Source organism: Notechis scutatus, chromosome 1, assembly GCF_049901735.1.
Source record: "Notechis scutatus isolate UNSWTSFEM ecotype Mainland chromosome 1, rNotScu1.2, whole genome shotgun sequence".
In the NCBI taxonomy this organism is placed as follows: Eukaryota; Metazoa; Chordata; class Lepidosauria; order Squamata; family Elapidae; genus Notechis; species Notechis scutatus.
In genome coordinates this window covers 278,014,525-278,033,318 of record NC_142009.1, presented here as the reverse complement: position 1 = coordinate 278,033,318, position 18,794 = coordinate 278,014,525, and the positions used below count along the sequence as shown (strand labels likewise).

General features: G+C 38.8%; 1 pseudogene; it reads right to left on the bottom strand.

Annotated features, from left to right (window-relative positions):
- Positions 1-1,651: 1,651 nt before the first annotated feature.
- Positions 1,652-17,335, bottom strand: LOC113409985 (prolactin-releasing peptide receptor-like; annotated as a pseudogene).
- Positions 17,336-18,794: the final 1,459 nt, after the last annotated feature.

Below are 18,794 nucleotides of genomic sequence, written 5' to 3'. Positions count from 1 at the left end.
TGGCAGCATACCAGGGCAGGCAAAACATCCTCTACTTTCCTTTGTCATCCCCTTTGGACAGTCTGGGTCCTGAGAGGTAAAGGCTTACCACATAAAGCAGTAAATCTGCTTTAAATTTCTTTAGGATTTGTCACATAAGTCGGAGGTGCTTCTTTATCTTGGCATTAAAAATGAATCCTAGGAAAGCAAATTTTCTCTGTTCCACATGAAAACATGCCCTTAAATGCTTTTAAGGGAAGGACAAGATGTTAGCAGCTAAATGCAGGTTGTTGACAGGATTATTTTCAGACATGTCATCTGCTTCTGATTCTACTTTTAGCCGTCAAATAAGGTCTGTTTTGATTCATTCTGCCAGGGATGAACCATCGGGTCAAGCCTGCAATCAAACCCACATTTTGACTTTTTTCTTGTGAATGGCCTTGATAAGCTCTGTGAGAGTGAATCATTGGGAGACCACAACATTCTCTTCCACATCTTCTTACATCTTAGAAACTTCTCTCGTGATTGTGCCGAAAAAGGCTGTCTTAAAATTGCAAAAAAGGAGGGGGGAAATGATAATACAAAATTAGTTCCCCCTAATCAGCAATAATGATTAGAGTGCGCAATTTGCCCTAAATAACACATAATATAATGGGGGTTGGCTGTCTTATTATAAGAGGAGGGAGAGAGAATTTTAAAAAAACTCCCTCAAATGAGCTGAAAATTCCTTCAGTCATACCAACCCTAAATAGTCAATTGAAAAGCCCATCCTGATGGCTTGATTTGGGTTCTGCTGACATCATCCAGTAAATGCCTAAGAAAATTTAGTCTATGGTAGCCTTTCATGACATAGACCTTTTCAGAAATAATGGATAAAAACTCTGATCATTTCCTTTCATTGCGATATACAATTCATGTTGAGGATAAAAAGGCAGACAACTCATAAATGAATAATCAGGGGTATTTATTTAGTCAGTTCTGTCTGGTTCATAGTTGATGTTATTCCCCGCTCCCCAAGCCAAGAACATCTCTTTTCTTACCTTAAGTGAAATATGGCAAACAGGACCAGACATGCAGAAAGGTGAAGGAACACCACTCTCACAAAGATGCCTGATGATGCCAGTCCAGAAGTTAATCTCCTCCCAGTGAAATGGTGAGTCAAACAGGAGGAAGGATGATCCCCATGCACTAAAGAAGGACATGTCTTTTTCCTGCCAGCTAGACCAGCCAAAATGTATGGAAACCAATCACCCAACTGTTGGAAATGCTTGAAAGAACGGGACAGTTACTATCATGTATGGTGGACATGTAAAAAAAACTCAGGAGTTTTGGTACAGAATTTGGTTATGGCTAGAGGGAATGATGGGGTTAAAAATTAGTTATATATCAGAAATGTTCTTCCAACAGAGTAATGGAAGAGAACTTTAGTAAAGCCAATACCTATCTATTTGTACACATAATCACGGCAGTAAGAATGATATTCGCCCAAAACTGGAAAACAAATAAAATCCCTAGTGAAGATGCTATGATTGATAAGATTTTTCAATGCACCGAAATGGATAGATTGACACTAGAATTGAAGGAAGAAGATAAATCAGAATACTATAAAGTATGGAATAAATTCTATTATGGGAGGGACATGAAAGGGAGTTCACAAAATTGAAATAAGAATTTAAGATGAAATAGGAAAGAGGTGAGAGACCTCATACCTGAGGAATAAGAAAAAGAACTAAAAAGGTGCAAAGCTTAAATGTATATATGTATATGTATGTATATATGTATGTATATATGTATATAAATGTTTATATTTATTTAATCTTTCTAAATGTAAAATGATTTGACTGAAATGTAGGTTAAAGAAGACCACTACGTTCAATGTTTTTAATGTTTATACTCAATAAAATTTATTAAAAATTAAAAAAAGAGAAGGAGGAGGAGGAGGAGGAGGAGGAGGAGGAGATGGAGATGTCTCAACATGTTGGTCCTCTCGGTCCCACTTTCTACTTCTCAGTTTTTTCTATGCCTTACTTGTCTAAGAACCAATTGTTATGAATCCAAATAACATCACTTGAAACAATATGGAAATGGTTAACCCTTGCCTTCCTTTGGATAGGCTTTTATAACTTCCCAAGCTGACCTAAAACCTGAAATTTCCTGGTGGATCCTCTTCCAAATAGCATCCAGATTTGATTTTACTAAGCTTTTTTCAAGATAAGACAAGGTGATCAGGGGCTGTTGTGACTGGCTATGGGATAGGTTTTTGCTGGCAGGTTACAATTGAATTGCCATTTATGCTCACATATCTGTAGAAGCCTTCTTGAAGTCTTCACATATTCACCTCTGGGGCAGATCTTCTGCATCATATCGTTTACTTTTCCCCTTGGACTAACTCACAATCCAGCATGCCATGAGAACAGGAAATAAGTATGTGCAACAAACAAAGCTGCTGCCAAGATGACTTTCAATGTGACTTTAGTGCCATTTACTGCATCCAGTTTTGGTCACCACGTTATTAAAAAGATGTTGAGACTTTGGAAAGAGTGCAGAGAAGAGCAACAAAGATGATTAGGGAAGTGGAGGCTAAAACACAAAGAATGGTTGCAGGAATTGGGTATGTCGAGTTTAATGAAAATAAGGGCTAGGGATGACATGATTGCAGGGTTCCAATATCTGAGAGGCTGCCACAAAGAAGAGGGGATCAACCTATTTTCCAAAGCCCCAGAAGGCAAGACAAGAAACAATGGAGGGAAACTAATCAAGGAGAGACGCAACCTGGAATTAAGGAGAAACTTCCTAACAGTGAGAACAATTAACCAGTGGAACAGACATCTCAGACATTGTGGGTACTTTCATCACTGGAGGCTACTAAGAAGAGATTGGACAGCCATTTGTTCTGAAATGGTATAGGGCCATGATGGTGAACCTATAGCACGTGTGCCAGAAGTGGCATGCAGAGCCATCTCTTCCAGCACGCCAGCCATCGCCTGTTGCTCTTCCAGGTTCCGGCACGCGCATGTACACTGGTCACCCGGTCTTCTGGTTTCTGGTGTGCACGCGCGTGCAAAGACTAGCCGGCTGGTGCACATGCCCATGCCAGAAACTGGAAGCTCAGCTTCCCAGCATGCATGCTGGGAGCTGCTCTTCTGGTTTCTGGTGCTTCCCCCCCCATGCGTCATGCTCCCGTTTTGGCACTTGGTGCTGAAAAGGTTTGCCAACACTGGTATAGGGTCTCCTGCTTGAGCAAGGGGTTAGACTAAGAGACCTGCAAGTTCCCCTCCAACTGTTACTCTGTTATTCTATGTCATTAAAGCAAAAAGGTAACAAAGCCCACCATGACACAGGCTGTGATTTCATCAAAAAAGAAAGCAGTGTTCTTGGCCAGGATTATTTCTTTTTGGACCTTTTTTTTTTTTTTGAGACAAATTTTATTAATTTTAAAGACAAACAAAACATCATTAAACATTGAACACATAAAACCTCTTTCCATTATAAATTTTTACAAGGCAGATAAAACATTATTTTATACAACATAATTCTAATCTATCCCATTTCCATATGGACACATAAATATCTTTTAGCAAATTTCTCATTATTTCTCTTTACTCTTATTCAATTACATTTTTTTCTATATTTATTCATTTTATAGTCATCATATTCATATTTCCCACTGACTTGTTTACAATTATTCTCACTGACATTCCTCCAAGGTTTTATTAATTCTCAAACAAACATAAACACACAAAACACAAAAACATAAAACTTCTTTTTAGAAAGTGGCTTGGCCCCGGATTACCTCTCTTTATACGGACTTCAATTAAATTCATGCTCATCTTATATACCATTACCTATCTTATTTACCATTCTATATCTTCTATATAACTTCTCCCCGCTTTTCACTCTTCTTAATTCTATTTTATTTATTTCATCTTAGTTTAAATCATTATACTTGTATCTTTTGTCCATTCTTTTCCAATTATCCATTTATCTCATTCCCTATAATAAAAAAAAAGATTTCTCCTGAAATCACTAATCGAAGTATGATGCCTTTCTATCGTTCCCCTAAATTGACATTTAAAATAACACCTAGTTCCCAATCTGATTCTGCTTAGTACATTCTACCTACTAAATTTTAAGAAAAAGAGAAAATAGTAAATCTATAAAATAATTAAGTACATAATTAAATATTAAATCTTGTAACATTCCAATTATCTATTTCAAAAACAAATGCTGCAATAATAAGTTTATAATAACATCAACACAATAGTCAATTAAACTCTATAATTGAACTAAATATTTTAAACATTCCCTTTAATATTTTATTAAATCTTAAAATCTATCATTATTAAGCATTTTAATATTTTAATCTTTTTTTAGATCTTATAAAATTCTAATTTTCTATTTCTAATACAAATACTACAATACTATCTTATGTACCTTGCAGAATCTTTTTTTTTTTTAAAAAAATTATACATTACCCTTTATCCCTAAAAAAATTTGCTTTTTCCCATCTTGTTTCATACCTTTGTGGCTTTTCCCCCCCTTTTCCCTTCCTTTCTTATCCCACCTGGCCTTTTTACCCCCCCTCTCCTAACCTCCGCCTTTTTAGCTTCCCCTCTCTGTTGTATTCCTCTTTTCTTTTGCTTTCTAACATTGTATTGATTTTGCATCTTATTTTTCTCTTTCTTGGGTGTTTTTTTAGGTCTTAAGTCCTTCATTTTCCTTCCTCTCTTTCTCCTTTCTTTCTTAATCAAACTTTTGGATTCATTAAAGATGGCTTCTTCTTCTGCTGCTTGTTGTGTTTGCTGATAAATAGCAAGCGCCATTTCTAAAAAGTGAAAGGCTTCTTCCAAAGCGTCCTTGCCTTCTTTCTTTGTTTTTCCATATTCCTTTCTTAGTTCATCAACAGATAAAGCCATTATAAAACTTTTCTTCTTTTTTCTTTTTCCCTCTTCTTCTTCTTAAAACAACCAAGATATTTCAAAGCTTAAAACAGTTCCCCAAAGTCCCAGAGTCATCAAGCAGTCCAAACAGAGCACAAAGTTCTTCCCTTTACACTTTCTCTTCCTGGGGTAATATCAATTGGAAAAAAAACCCAGTCTGTATGCCTTATTGCAATTAACTTCTAGTCTCAAAATCTTCCAGGCATCTCCTCCAACAAGATCTTAATATAAATTTTTTTTGTCCTCTCCCTTCCCACTTGTAACAAAGAGCTTTAAATTTTTACCTTCTATAAAAAAGCAGGTTTTTCAATGTCCATTTGTTAACTCCGTAGGGAAGGAGAGTAAACTTTCTCTTTCAGCACTTCCATTCGCCGCTTTAAAAATCTCCTCTGGAAACAAAGTATTGTTCAAAAAATCAAAGTTTTCAGGATGTTAGATGTATCTTAAGATCCCGGTTCAGCCAAAGAACTTTCACTTCAAAACTTTCTCCTTCTTCCTCCAGCACTATCTTGTCCAGCTGCCGGCTTCTTTGTGGCGGCCATTACTGACCGCCACTCCACCGCCTTGAGAAAGGGGGTTTTGCCGGCTGGGGAGGGGGTCTGCGATACCCCAAACCCCTATCCGGATCCCCCTATCTTCGGCTGCCTCTACGGGGCAGCCTTATCCTCCAGACCCGTCGGGATCGGAGGCACCAAGACGGCTAGCGCAACAGGGATCGCGCAGGATCACGAATCCCTGCCGCCGCCGCAGCCTGGCAAACCAGCCTTTTTGGACCTTTGTTGTAATGACGAGGCAGTCGAGTTGTTTGATCATGATCAACTGAATCATGATGAATTTTGTTGGAGTCTAGTCTTGCATTTATACACATTTTAATTATCCTCCAACATTGGTTAACTTTGGTTACTGCTTAACTTTCGTTACTGTTTAGCATAATAGTAATTAACACAATTAATTATCTCTAGTTAAAGTCTAACATATGTTTACTTCCTCTCTCTAATCCTCCTTTAGATTAGTGACTTTGTTTGCCTGAGTTGTATTTGCTTGGAAACATTCTTTATCTGAGGTTTGCCATCCGAAATAGGAACATTCCTGCAATTACAACTCTACAGACCTTGTCAGTAATCATCCTTTTTTTCACCTCCTTGTAATATTTTATCTAGTTCCTGAAATGTGGTAAAAAAAATCCAAATTGTTCCTTATCTTTTTTTATGTCTTGTTTGAATTTGAATGTAGGGCCAGCATCCTATTTCAATTCCTTGTAGTTTTAATTGGATCTGTGTTTTTAGCTCACTTTCATCAGTTATAAGTTCTTTGTATTTTATTGTTTTGTTCAAATCCATAGCATCGGGATATGTTAGTGTCTCCATTGGGGATAGCCAGAGAGGTATTTTCACATAGTGGTTCCTTTTGATTTTTTCCTCCCATACATATAACAAGGAATTTCTTACCCAGTGTCTTTGAAAGTAGTTGTGACATCTATTTTTCCCATCCCAAAGGAATGCATGCCAGACAAGCTGTAAATCGAAGCCTTCTATCGTCAGTATTCTCTTGTCTGCCAGATTGACCCAATCCTTAATCCAGGTACTAACTGCAGCTTGGTAGTATAACTCAAAGTCTAGGAGGGCCAAGCCTCCCTTACTTCTATTGTCCTGCATTAATTTACATTTTATTCTGGCTTTTTTCTTCTGCCAGATAAATTTGGCAATTTTTTTTTATTAAGGTCTTTGAAGAATTTCTTTCCTAGTTTGACTGGCACAGTTTGGAATAGGTATACTAGCTTTGGTAGCACATTTGTTTTTACAGTCGCTATCCTTAAGTTGTACATTTACCCATCTATCTAAGTTTTTCTGTATCTGAGCTATCAATTTATCATAGTTATCTACCTTGATTGTGGAACATTTCGCTGTAAGCCAGATCCTCAAATATTTTACTCTTTTCTTTATCTGGATCCCTAATTCATAGACCTTGTCAATGTGCAGCAGTAATCATTCTGTACTTTAAAAAAAAGAGCAGCAAAGCGTTATTTATCTCTGGCTTAACAGAAAGCAATGCAACAAAATGGAGAGCAACAGACCTGGCTTGTTCCTGATGCCTGAGTAGTTCTCACTTTGTCTTTAATAGGACTTTCCTCTGGGTATGTATCAATTTCTGCTCCCCCTAAGGGTTTCTGGTGCATTTGACAATTTCTTTTGAACTTGGATCTGCCAATTAGGAAGAAAATGTTGTTGCTGATAGTAATGGTGAAGATTTAACACTAGCTGGGAATTATGGGACCTGATATAGCTCTGGAGAGTACCACATGTGCTCTGCAGTTGCATCAAATGTTGCCTATGCTCTCAAGCCTACCTTTAGCACATAGCCTAAAGAAGCTGAATGTGACACTTGCTGCCAAACATTTCCATCATGTACTTACCAGAAAAAAACCCAGCCAAATGATAGCCTTCAGCACGGAGAATAAAACATTATTTTTATACCGAGAAATGTCCAGCTTCGTTTTGGCTGCTGAGGCTTAGCTTTTAATTATTCAGAATCATGTTATTGTATGCAGGCTATAATTTTCATACACAAACACGCACACACCAACTGGAAGTTTTCATCTGAATGGAGCTCCAGAATCCAATCAAATCATGTTGTCGCTCATTAAAATTGACAACTGCTATCAGCCTTTTTTTTTTTTTTTGCAGTTACCTTAGTTGAAATTCAGTTTAGTACTTCCCAAACAAGCATCCTTCACTTATGATGAATTATGTTTCCCATCATCCCCTTATAACAGGCACTGAAGTTTGATACAGACCCGTTAGGTTATCACTATACATCACTATAATATATTATTTATATTCCTCTATCAATGCCTGCAATGTTTGGAAAGGAAATAGAAATAGTGCAATAAATGCAATTCTTCAAATGCACACACTGTTAATAACTCTGCTTATTACAGGACATGGAAAAAATTTATGTGATCCCTAAGAGTCAACAAGACATGATGGCATGTAATCAGTTAATCAATTATAGGACCCGTGGATAATTTGTTCTGATACAAATTTATAATTTGGGCCCTCTCCTATACACATAAGCCACAATTATTTCATCCCATGCATATGATCTCATTGGTAATGACAGCAAATGTGTCTGTTTTAATCATGAAATTAATAACCTTGTACATAAAACTGACAGCAGCTTTTGATATTTGCTTTGCAACATGCCGACTTTTTCTTTTTTAAAATTAAGCTTTTAAAAAATTAAAAACAGATAATGCAGGAATCCTGATGGATGCCAAAAGTAATGCACTATGCCAAATATTAGTTGTACTCTGTCTTAATAACTGTATCAATGTTATTTGTGCTTTTAAAAACAAATAAAATTGTACTGTTGCACTTTCACCATTTCTCCAAGTAGGAGTTTGATCTCACCCTCAAAGCCCATGATTTTCTAAAACCAGCTTATAGTCAAGCCATCACAAGCATAAGACAGGAGCAGCTTAAATTATAATTGCAGTTATTTATTAGTTACTTAATATTAGGCCATGTATTCTTCTCCTTGGCTTACAGGTGGATGAAATCTGACAGGTCTGGGCTGGTTCTAAATTAAAAAAAAGAAGTTGTTGTTGATTCCCAAACAATGGTTGATTCTCAGGAGCCTGATGCAGAAACAGGTAAATCTTTGCTGCCCTATTTAGTGATCATTTCAAGTTACAATGGCACTGGAAAAGTAACTTTATGATTTATCCTCACACTTATGGCTGTTGAAGAGCCACATAATCAAGATTCAGGTGTTTTTACAAGTAGTAGGCATTTACACAGTCATCTTGCAGTGAAATGGGCAGCAAACCAATTTAATAAACGAATAAATAAACCGTGCAGGGTCCAGGGGTAGGCTGCTGGGGGTTTGCGGGGGTTCGGGAGAGCCCCTAGCTAAGATTCTGCAGTTCAGAGAACCCCCCAAATCCCACTCCTGGCTGGCCCCGCCCACCTCACCCCTCCCAGGAGTCCCCACACGGCCCGTTTTGAATGCAGGTAAGTGCAGGGAGCGTGCGGAAGCTTGGGGAGGGTGAAAAATGGGCCTCTTGGAAGGCTGGGAAGGCTGGAAATGGGCTTGTTTCCGGATTCCAGAGAGTCTCTGGAGCCAGGGGTGGCTGTTTTCGCCCTCCCGGTGGCTCGAGGAAAGCCTCCGGAGCCCAGGGAGTGCAAGAACGCCCACCTCCGCCGTGGTGCAGGAGGCTGACTAGGCCACACCCACTATGGTCACAGCTGCCCAGCAACCAAGCAGAGAACCCATTGCTAAAAATTTTGAAGGCCACCCCTGGTAGGGTCCTGTAGTCATGTGATCACCACTTGCACACTTCACAGCCAGCGTCTGACAAGCAGAGTCAATGAAGAAGCCATTGGTAAAATCGCAATGTGGCATCTCACGTAACAACGGCATTGCTTAACAGAGTTGCTAGTCTCAGTTATGGTTGTTAAGCAAGGACCAGCTAAACTGAGCTGAGCAATCCCTGAGCTATCTGTCTACTGCTTTCCTTGCAATTAGAGAACCAAAAATAATTATGGTTTGTAGAAGTAAAAATAGCATTCTAGCATTGATTCAGCCCAAATCAATGGAAAGCAATCAACTGATTCCTAATTTGAAAAATGATTTTCCCAGAAAGGTTTACTTGGCAAAATCGAGGCATAGCACATGGGAGTATAGTTTGCACTGAGATATCCTTACACAACATTGTTGTCTTTCATTTATCACATGCACTTTTAAGACTAATTAGTACTACGGTATTATTTTTCTGACTAATTTTGCTAAATGCAAAATCTGATCCTGCATCTCATAGGCAGTTTATACTTAAATATAAAGAAATTGGCTGTTATAATGGGGCACAGATCTTTTAATCAAATGATTAATAGCCATGTTCTTTTGTAGTATGCTTTTAGTTTATTTAATTAACTACTCAGGGTCACCAATTTCTAATGAGGTTTTTAAACCAGAAAATAAGCAATAGTATTCATTATCTTCCTATTACAAATAATGTTTAACCATGTGAAAATTATGTTGTGCGGCTATGCTTTTATTAAACATTAAAATCTCTGCCACTTGCACATGAAAATGCTAAATACTAAACTCTGTGCTAACAATTTGTGCTCCCTGTGAAATTCATATATTTTTTGTTTTCATTTTTGAAAACTAAATCTAGGCCGTGACCTTTGGAAATCATAAAAAATATTTTGAAATTGCTGTATTTTCATACTCTTTCTCCTCCTTTCTTCCTCTTCTTCTTCTCTTTTTCAGTCTCATGTTAGTCATGACTTGTGGGGAAAGTTCTAAATTTCTGAATTCACACAAATTATTTATAAACAATTATAGCTTGGAACACATGTTGTCCTTAACCCAAACCAAACAGATTATATTTTGGTTTAGCATAATATGTGAACTCAGTTTTGTCTTTTATGATGAAGTTTCATTTTATAAGAGGACACACCAAAACACAGTTTATCTGGATTGGCATATTACACACAAATATGGTTTTCATGAATCTAGCTATTGTAGCCAGTGGTGGGATTCAAATAATTTAACAACCAGTTATCTCCCCTAACAACTGGATGGGCATGGCTGGGTGGTCATGTGACTGGGTGGGCATGGCTGGGTGGTCATGTGACTGGGTGGTCATGGCTGGGTGGTCATGTGACTGGGTGGGCATGGCCAACTTGATTGGTCTCACCCTTAGGAAATTTCTCACCCATTCTCACCCTTAGGAAATTTAGTCCAATTCACAATAAATTAACACTCTTCCAATATTTAGAATAGAATAACAGAGTTGGAAAGGACCTTGGAGGTCTTCTATGGATGGAAACTAACCAAAGAGAGAATCAACCTAGGACTAAGGAGAAATTTCCTAAGGGTAAGACTAATCAATCGAATAGCTTGTCTTCAGAAGTTGTGGTTGTTTCATCACTAGAGGCTTTCAAAAAGAGTGAGGGAAGTACCCCCCAAAAGGACAATGCCAGGAACCACTAAAAAAATGCAGAAAACTTAAAACAGCCATTCCCCTTTTTAAAAAGGTCAACCCCAAAGCAATCGCAGCAGCTGAGAGGGAAACTAAGAGCAGCTGCTCATGCTAATTGAAAGCCTGGGCATGCTGCCAAAAGCCATTAACCCTTCCAACTCTATTATTCTATGTTCTAAATTGGGTGCTTCACAGCAGAAGCAATACAGCTGGCTGGATCACACGTGCATTAAATTGGCCTGTATGATCAAGCTGCATCATTGTCCCCTCCTGTATCTTTTCCTCCAGGAAGAAACAAGAAGTAGCCAACACTGCAGCAGCTATAGAAGGTATTGGGGAGCTCCAGAGAGTATCAGCTGATCACAGAAGTGTTACTTAATACTCTTTATAATGAAAATGTTTGTAATCTTGTCCTTCTTCCTGAAGGGAAGAGGTTAATCCCATCCCTAGATGGGTGATTGATGGGTTTCGCTACCCTAATTCTGTCAGTTTCTGTTGTTTATTGACTTGATTCAGCATATATAGACTGCATTCCAGCTGTAACTGTTAAGTGGTTCTTGGCTAACTGCCCAGAGCTATTAACTGAAGGAGGAGAGAGAGAGAGAGAGAGAGAAAACCCTCTCTTGCACTTTATTTTAGTCAGTTCTCCGAACTGCATAAGTAATTAACTAACTGTTTAGGTGAACAGGTGAGAACCAGCTCAATCCCACCACTGATTGTAGCTTGTCATGATAAAATAGGTTAGGGCTACCGTATCTGAATTGCATAAATCCAGATAGCCACTAGATGGCACCATTTTCCCCTGCCTCTAGTGCTATGTACCCATGTTTCCCCCAAAATAAGATGCAGTCTGATTCTCTTTTGGGCCCCAGAATAAGCACTAGGGCATATTTTCAGGGGATATCTTATTTATTTTTTCCCCCCATGTATGGGAGGCCCACTTCTTCTGCTTCCTCACAGTGGGACAGGAGACCTATCACGTTCTTTAGTTCGGCATCAAGAAACCTCAGACAACACACTTCAATTAGAAGCGTTTATCCTTGAAAGCTTGAAACCCGGCACAAAGTGACCAACAAGCAAAGAAGCAAAACAGAGTCAGCACTAACTGCAGTTTATCCCTTCACCCTTAAGTATGTGTGTTTATCCCACCCCCTGGCATCCCCCACCCTCGGGTGTCCACCCACATTTAGTCCAGCAAAATCTTTGCATACTCACCTGCCCCACCCCCTGGCTTCTGGTTGCCGGTGCTCAGCTGTTTCGGCTGGGTCTGCTTCTCAGCTGATCGTAGGCTCTCTGATTCCCAACTGACTGCTCACGCAGCAATGATGGATCCTCCCCTCCCCGAATGGCAGCCCCGGGATGGCTCGCTCACGGATGGCCATTTCAGGGTTCACCATACCTATACCCAGAATAGGTAAGGACTTTTGAAACAACTAACATTTCCTTGGGGTAATTGAAAATGTTTCATCTTGGATTCTTTAATTGAAAGAAAAAGAGGTTTGGTGTTTAAATTCGATCACCTTGAAGGATCGTCTATCATACAGCTTCACAATTTCTTCTAAGTCAAACCTCCTCTGAGTTCTGAGTCCAGTTCTGGGCACCAGAACGAACTAGAATAGATATAAGTTAGAACAATAGAGATGATCAAGGGTCTGTTCGTGATATTATAAGTGACCGAGGGAGCTAGAGAGGTTTAGGAGAAAAAAACACAACTGAACAGGCGTATTATATCACACTTTTCAGACTGGACAAAGATTAAGGCACCTGCTGTGAATGTGTGAATCTGAAGTTCTGTAAATGGTTGGATTCAATGATTAAACCTGAGAAACATTCAAGTTACTACATTTATGAAGTAGATTTCATATTCTGTAAAGTGTTCAATTATCATTAGCATCTTTTCAGTTCCATTCAAAAGCAATCAGCAATGAACAATCTGATTCTATACACATACACATCTCCTATCCTTGTGTCGTAGCATTCATTTGCTTCCTGTACTGAATTGTTGACCCTGGGATAACCATAACGTTTTATGCATCAGTAATTATTAATGATCCATAAGAAAACCTGTCTTCTTATTCAAGGGTTGCTTTACTCAAGAGCCTTTACCGAGGAACTGAGAAGTATTTGGAATAAATTCATTTTTAAAACAGATTTGTGTGTGTGTGTGTGTGTGTGTGTGTGTGTGTGTAGGATCAGATCATTCATTGCTCTGCTGATTGCTTTTGAACGGATCTGAAAAGATGCTAATGAAAATTGCTCATGTTTTCCTAACCTTATACGATTGTGTTTCTTAAGTTCAAATGTTAACGTTAGTTACTGTTATGTTCATTTAAATGTTTTTGTATATACCCAATACAGTGTGAGGATATTTAGAAAGGATTTTCTACCACCAGTGCTTTAGAATTGAGGGAATTCTATAAGATGGCTTCAGGGGAACTCCCAAAAGTGGTTTTTCAGGAGACAACTGGACTTTCTGGTTTTTCTTTGAAGGCGCTTCACTTCTCATCCAAGAAGCTTCTTTAGCTCTGACTGGATGGTGGGGAATGGAAGGATTTATACCTCTTGCAGGCAGCTGGTCATTTGCATTCTTTTAATGAGTCATTAAGGCCACCTGGAGGTTTACCTGTTTCCTCAGGGTTACCTGAGTGGTGCAAATGGGTGTGGAGCTTTCTTGGAACTTCTGAAAGGAGGGCTCACTAAAATATGGGTGTCAAACTCACCGCGTCATGTTGCCATCGTGCGATATTTCATGATGTTTTTCCCATTCGCGGAGTGGGTGGGTGTGGACTGTGCCTGATGCATCCGACCCACAGGCCGCCAGATTGATATCCCTGCACTAAAAGAATGCAGATGACCAGCTGCCTGCAAGGGGTATAAAACCTTCCATTCCCCACCATCCAATCAGAGCTCAAGAAGCTTCTTGGATGAGAAGCAAAATGTCTTCAAAGAAAAACCAGAAAGTCCAGTTGCCTCTTGAAAAGGCACCTTTGGAACAACCATGACTTGGATGACTGAGAATCTCCATAGATTGCATGGGAACTTATTCAATTTATCTAATACTGTAGTTTAATTAGTCCCTCCCACCCCACCCCAATTTTATTCCTCTTAATTTTTTTCCTCTCTGTTTCTTCTTACCAGCCTCATGTTTATTGTTCTTTCTGTCCCTTTCTTTTATTTTTTTATTTTGATTTATCAATCGCTTACAAGATAATAGGTATAAGTAAAAACATAGTTATGAATACATGAAATGGGTACATATAAGAAAAATAAAAGAAACAATAGGACAGGGATGGTAGGCACGTTGGTGCGCTTATGCACGCCCCCTACAGACCTCTTAGGAAAGGGGTGAGGTCAATAGTAGACAGTCTAAGGTTAAAGTTTTGGGGGTTTGGGGAAGAAACCACAGAGTCAGGTAGAGTATTCCAGACATTGACCACTCTGTTGCTGAAGTCGTATTTCCTGCAATCAAATTTGGTGCAGTTAACCTTGAGTTTGTATCTATTGTGTGCTCTTGTGTTGTTATGGTTGAAGCTGAAGTATTCATTGACAGGTAAATCAATGCAATGTATGATTTTATATACCATACTTAGATTAGACTGAAGACGGAGTAATTCAAAGTTTTCTAGGTCTAGAATTTCAAGTCTGGTGGCATAAGGTATTCTGCAACGAGTAAAGGAGTGGAGAACTCTTCTTGTGAAATATTTCTCGACTTTCTCAACTGTGCAAATATCAGATACGTAATGTGGGTTCCAGACTGATGAGCTGTATTCGAGTATTGGTCTAGCAAATCTTTTGTATGCTCTAGTTAGTAGTGTGATATTACCAGAGAAAAAGCTACGTAGGATTAGGTTAACAACTCTTAATGCCTTTTTGGCTATGTAGTTACAGTAGGCTCTAGCACTTAGATCATTAGAGATGAGTATTCCAAGGTCCTTTACAGAGCTTGGATCATCAACAAGGTCTTGACTATTCAGCTTGTATTTTATTTTCTGATATTTTTTACCTGGACATACCACAGGAACTTTTTAATCTTTTCTTTGTTTTTAAAAGAGTTTGGGTACGTTGAACAGCAATTCTAAAGTGCCATGTTCTATGTTTCCAGATGGCTTTTTTTTTAAAAGGGGGAGATTAAGACAATATGATACAAGTGAAGAATACTTAAACTCTATTTATGTGGTGGAGGCTCCAGGATTAAGAATCCTAAACTTTGCCTGATGATGTTGCTCTGCTGATATCACTGTTTCCAAGCGATTCCAAATGAAACAAAAGCAAACACATTTCAAGTAGGGATGTACAGAGAAATCTGGTAGGCATAAGCATTTATCTTATTTAATACTTTAATGTTAATCATTCTCTGTATATCACTTACTCTTGAAAACAGTTTTGATTTATAAATTTTAATCATTGCCATCAAATGTAAAAAATATACTGGGTAAAAGTGCAACATGTGCAGCCACATCAAACTTTCAGCTTGGGTGAACAAAGGCACCAGAAAAAAACACAAAGGCAGAAGTTAACGTTGTTCTTAACCAAAGGACCCAAAAAGAAGAAAAAACGAAGCGACTGAATACAAGCTGATTCTAACCTGACACTTATGTTTGGGGTTCAAAATATACACTGTTCCACTACATAAATCAACATGTATGCAATGTATCCGAATACTCAGTTTGAATTAAAATAGAAGATAGAACTACTTATTTCTCATTTAATTTCCCCAGGAAAATAAATAAAGAAAACTCTGGCTGCCCATCCTTTCTCATGCCTTTTGTCATGATCACAGGATTATATGTGATGAGCTGGGATCCACTTTTGGAATGGGAATGAGAAGGTAGCCATGTTACATGTTCAATCAATCAGAATAGAGCTGGAAGGGACCTTGGAGGTCTTCTAGTCCAACCCCCTGCTCAAGCAGTATACCATTTCAGACAAGTGACTGTCCAGTTTTTCCTTAAAAACCTCCAGTGATGAAGCACCCACAACTTCTGAAGGCAGGTGGTTCCACTGGTTAATTGTCCTCACTGTTAGGAAATTTCTCCTTCATTCCAGGTGGCTCCTCTCCTTGATTATTTTCCACCCATTGTTTCTTGACCTGGCCTCTGGTGCTTTGGAAAATAAGTTGACCCCCCTCCTCTTTCTGGCAGCCAAAGTGAAACAGGTATTAAGTTGTGAAGTCTTGTGGGATCCGAGGCTTGACTTCTTTCTCTGATAAAAATAGCTCCCAATATGGAGTCGTAATTTCTCATGGAGGGAAGCATAAATGAAAGGATTGAAACAGGCTGAACTCATGGCAGCCACATGACCTGAAACTTGGATGACATTCACATATCGCTTGTTTAGGACAGCAAACTCTTCATCCATATCTCTAATCAAATTAACCACCTGGAGAGGGAGCCAACAAAGACCAAAACACAGGACCGAAATCACCAGGATCTGGAAGGTCTTTTCTTTTTTTTTTGTAGCCCACTTTTCTTGGTTGTGACATACAGCTCCTGAGATCTTTCTTTTCTGGAGATGATAAGAAATGGGACGTAAAAGCAGGATGGCCGCTAGGGGGAGAAAGTTAGGAGACCAGTAGGGGGGGGGGGGGGGTTGTTGGTGAGATAAGTTTTGTGGGGGTGTGGGGGGGGGGGGGGGTCGGGGGGTACTAGAGGGGGGGAGGGTTAATAAACAGAGTAACTTTGTTTGCCTAGATACATATTTTGTAGTTGGATGAACAGCTTCACTCGATACAAATAGGAAGAGAGTTGGTGGAAGAAATGGCACAGGAAGAGAACAGCATGGCCGCAAGCGGAGGCATGTAAGAGAGGAGGAACATCAGGCAAGAAGAGTACAGCTGTCACTCCGTCGTCCAAGGCAACCAGATTTCTTCACAGACAATCATGTCATGGCCAATGCTGTTGAGGCCTAGGTAATAGGTGTGTAAATAGATCAGTAGGGAAACCACAAGAGACAAGAGACAAGTAGCAGCCACAATATAGATACAGCACTTGCATCTCACCCTTTGGCAAATGGGATACACAATTACAACGTATCGATCGACGGCAATGACTGTAAGTGACAGGACAGACATGAACATGGCCGTCCCTTGCATCAGGGTGACAAAGGAGCACATGAAGGCTCCAAAAAGCCAGCCTTGGCTTTCAAAGACATACACGGCAGTCAGGGGAACGCAGGAAATGCACATAATCAGGTCAGCAGCTGCCAAGTTCCCAATAAGGAGATTTGTGGTGCTGTGCAGCTTTTGGGTGAAGCTGATGAGACAGAGGAGGAGGAGGAGAGGATTCCTTGGGCAGGCAACTGACACCAAAAGAGCATAGAGGGGAATGAAAGGCGGCTTCAGCCCAAAGAGGAGATCCAGGCCAGTGAATAAGAGAGTTAATGAGCTAATTAAACAGGAGCCATTCAAGAGCTGGGAATGGACCGCCATGTCATCATCTGATCATGAGGATCTTTTACATTAAAAAAAGAAAGCGGGGAAATTGTTAAAAAGAAAATAGAGAGTTTGGCATTGTTCATCCTTGTGGAAATGCCACTCTACTTACCTGGTATGTCACCAAGACATGGGAGATTAGAAGCATAGAAATAATTTTGTGTCTGTTTTGAAGAGGTGGCAGGTTTCAGCCTCCATCTTCTAGCATTCCTAGGAAGTCGTTAAATGTGTCCCTTGAGACTTCTTGACACAGCACATTTCATTAAACTTCTTTTGAGGCTATTCTTTCCCCCAGAAGGATTTTCCAGGGCTTGTGTAAGTACCTACATTTATTTGCGGCTACAACCATGCCCCTTTCCCCCAGTGTCTCCCTCTGGGTTCCTTCTGCTTTTTGCCATTCACTTTGGTTAATCCTGGCTGGCAAATCAGTGTGAGATTGACAATTAGATTGGGTGATTCTTATGTCAAACTCTTACTTAAAATTCACTTGTTGCATGAAGTTAGGGGTTTCACTGCAATTTCATTTATATTTATTTGTCCATACTGACCTGCATAAACATAAATAAATGGCAATAGGGAATAATTACAGGAACATTATCTCAAAAGATTTGATAAGAACAACCCTGCATTTTAAAGGTTCATTTCCCTAAAATCCCTTCCACATTCAGTTAATGTTAATTACTATTCCATTAATTCCTCAATTAAGTATCTATATCTATATCATGGTATATCTATATCATCTATAACATATACATCTCTATATCGCTATATCTATCTATCTATCTATCTATCTATCTATCTATCATCTATCTATCTCTGTCTGTCTGTCTGTCTAATCTATCTATCTGTCTATCTATCTATCTATCTATCTATCTATCTCTGTCTAATCTAATCTATCTATCATCTATCTATATCTGTCTGTCTGTCTAATTTAATCTATCTATCTATCTATCTATCTATCATCTATCTATCTATCTATCTATCTATCTATCTATCTATCATCTATCTATCATCTATCCATGTCTGTCTGTCTAATCTAATATATCTTATCTATCTATCTATCTATCTATCTATCTATCTATCTATCTATCTATCTATCTATCTATCTCTATCTATCTATCTATCTATCTATCTATCTATCTATCTATCTATCTAACTATCCAACTAATCATCTATCTATCTATCTATCATCTATCTATCTATCTATCTATCTATCTATCTATCTATCTATCTATCTATCTATCTATCTATCTCTGTCTAATCTAATCTATCTATCTCTATCTGTCTGTCTGTCTAATTTAATATCTATCTATCTATCTATCTATCTATCTATCTATCTATCTATCTATCTATCTATCTATCTATCTATCTATCTATCTGTAAAGGTAAAGGTAAAGGTAAAAGTGTCCCCTGTCCAGTCATATCTGACTCCAGGGGGCAGTGCTCATCTCCATGT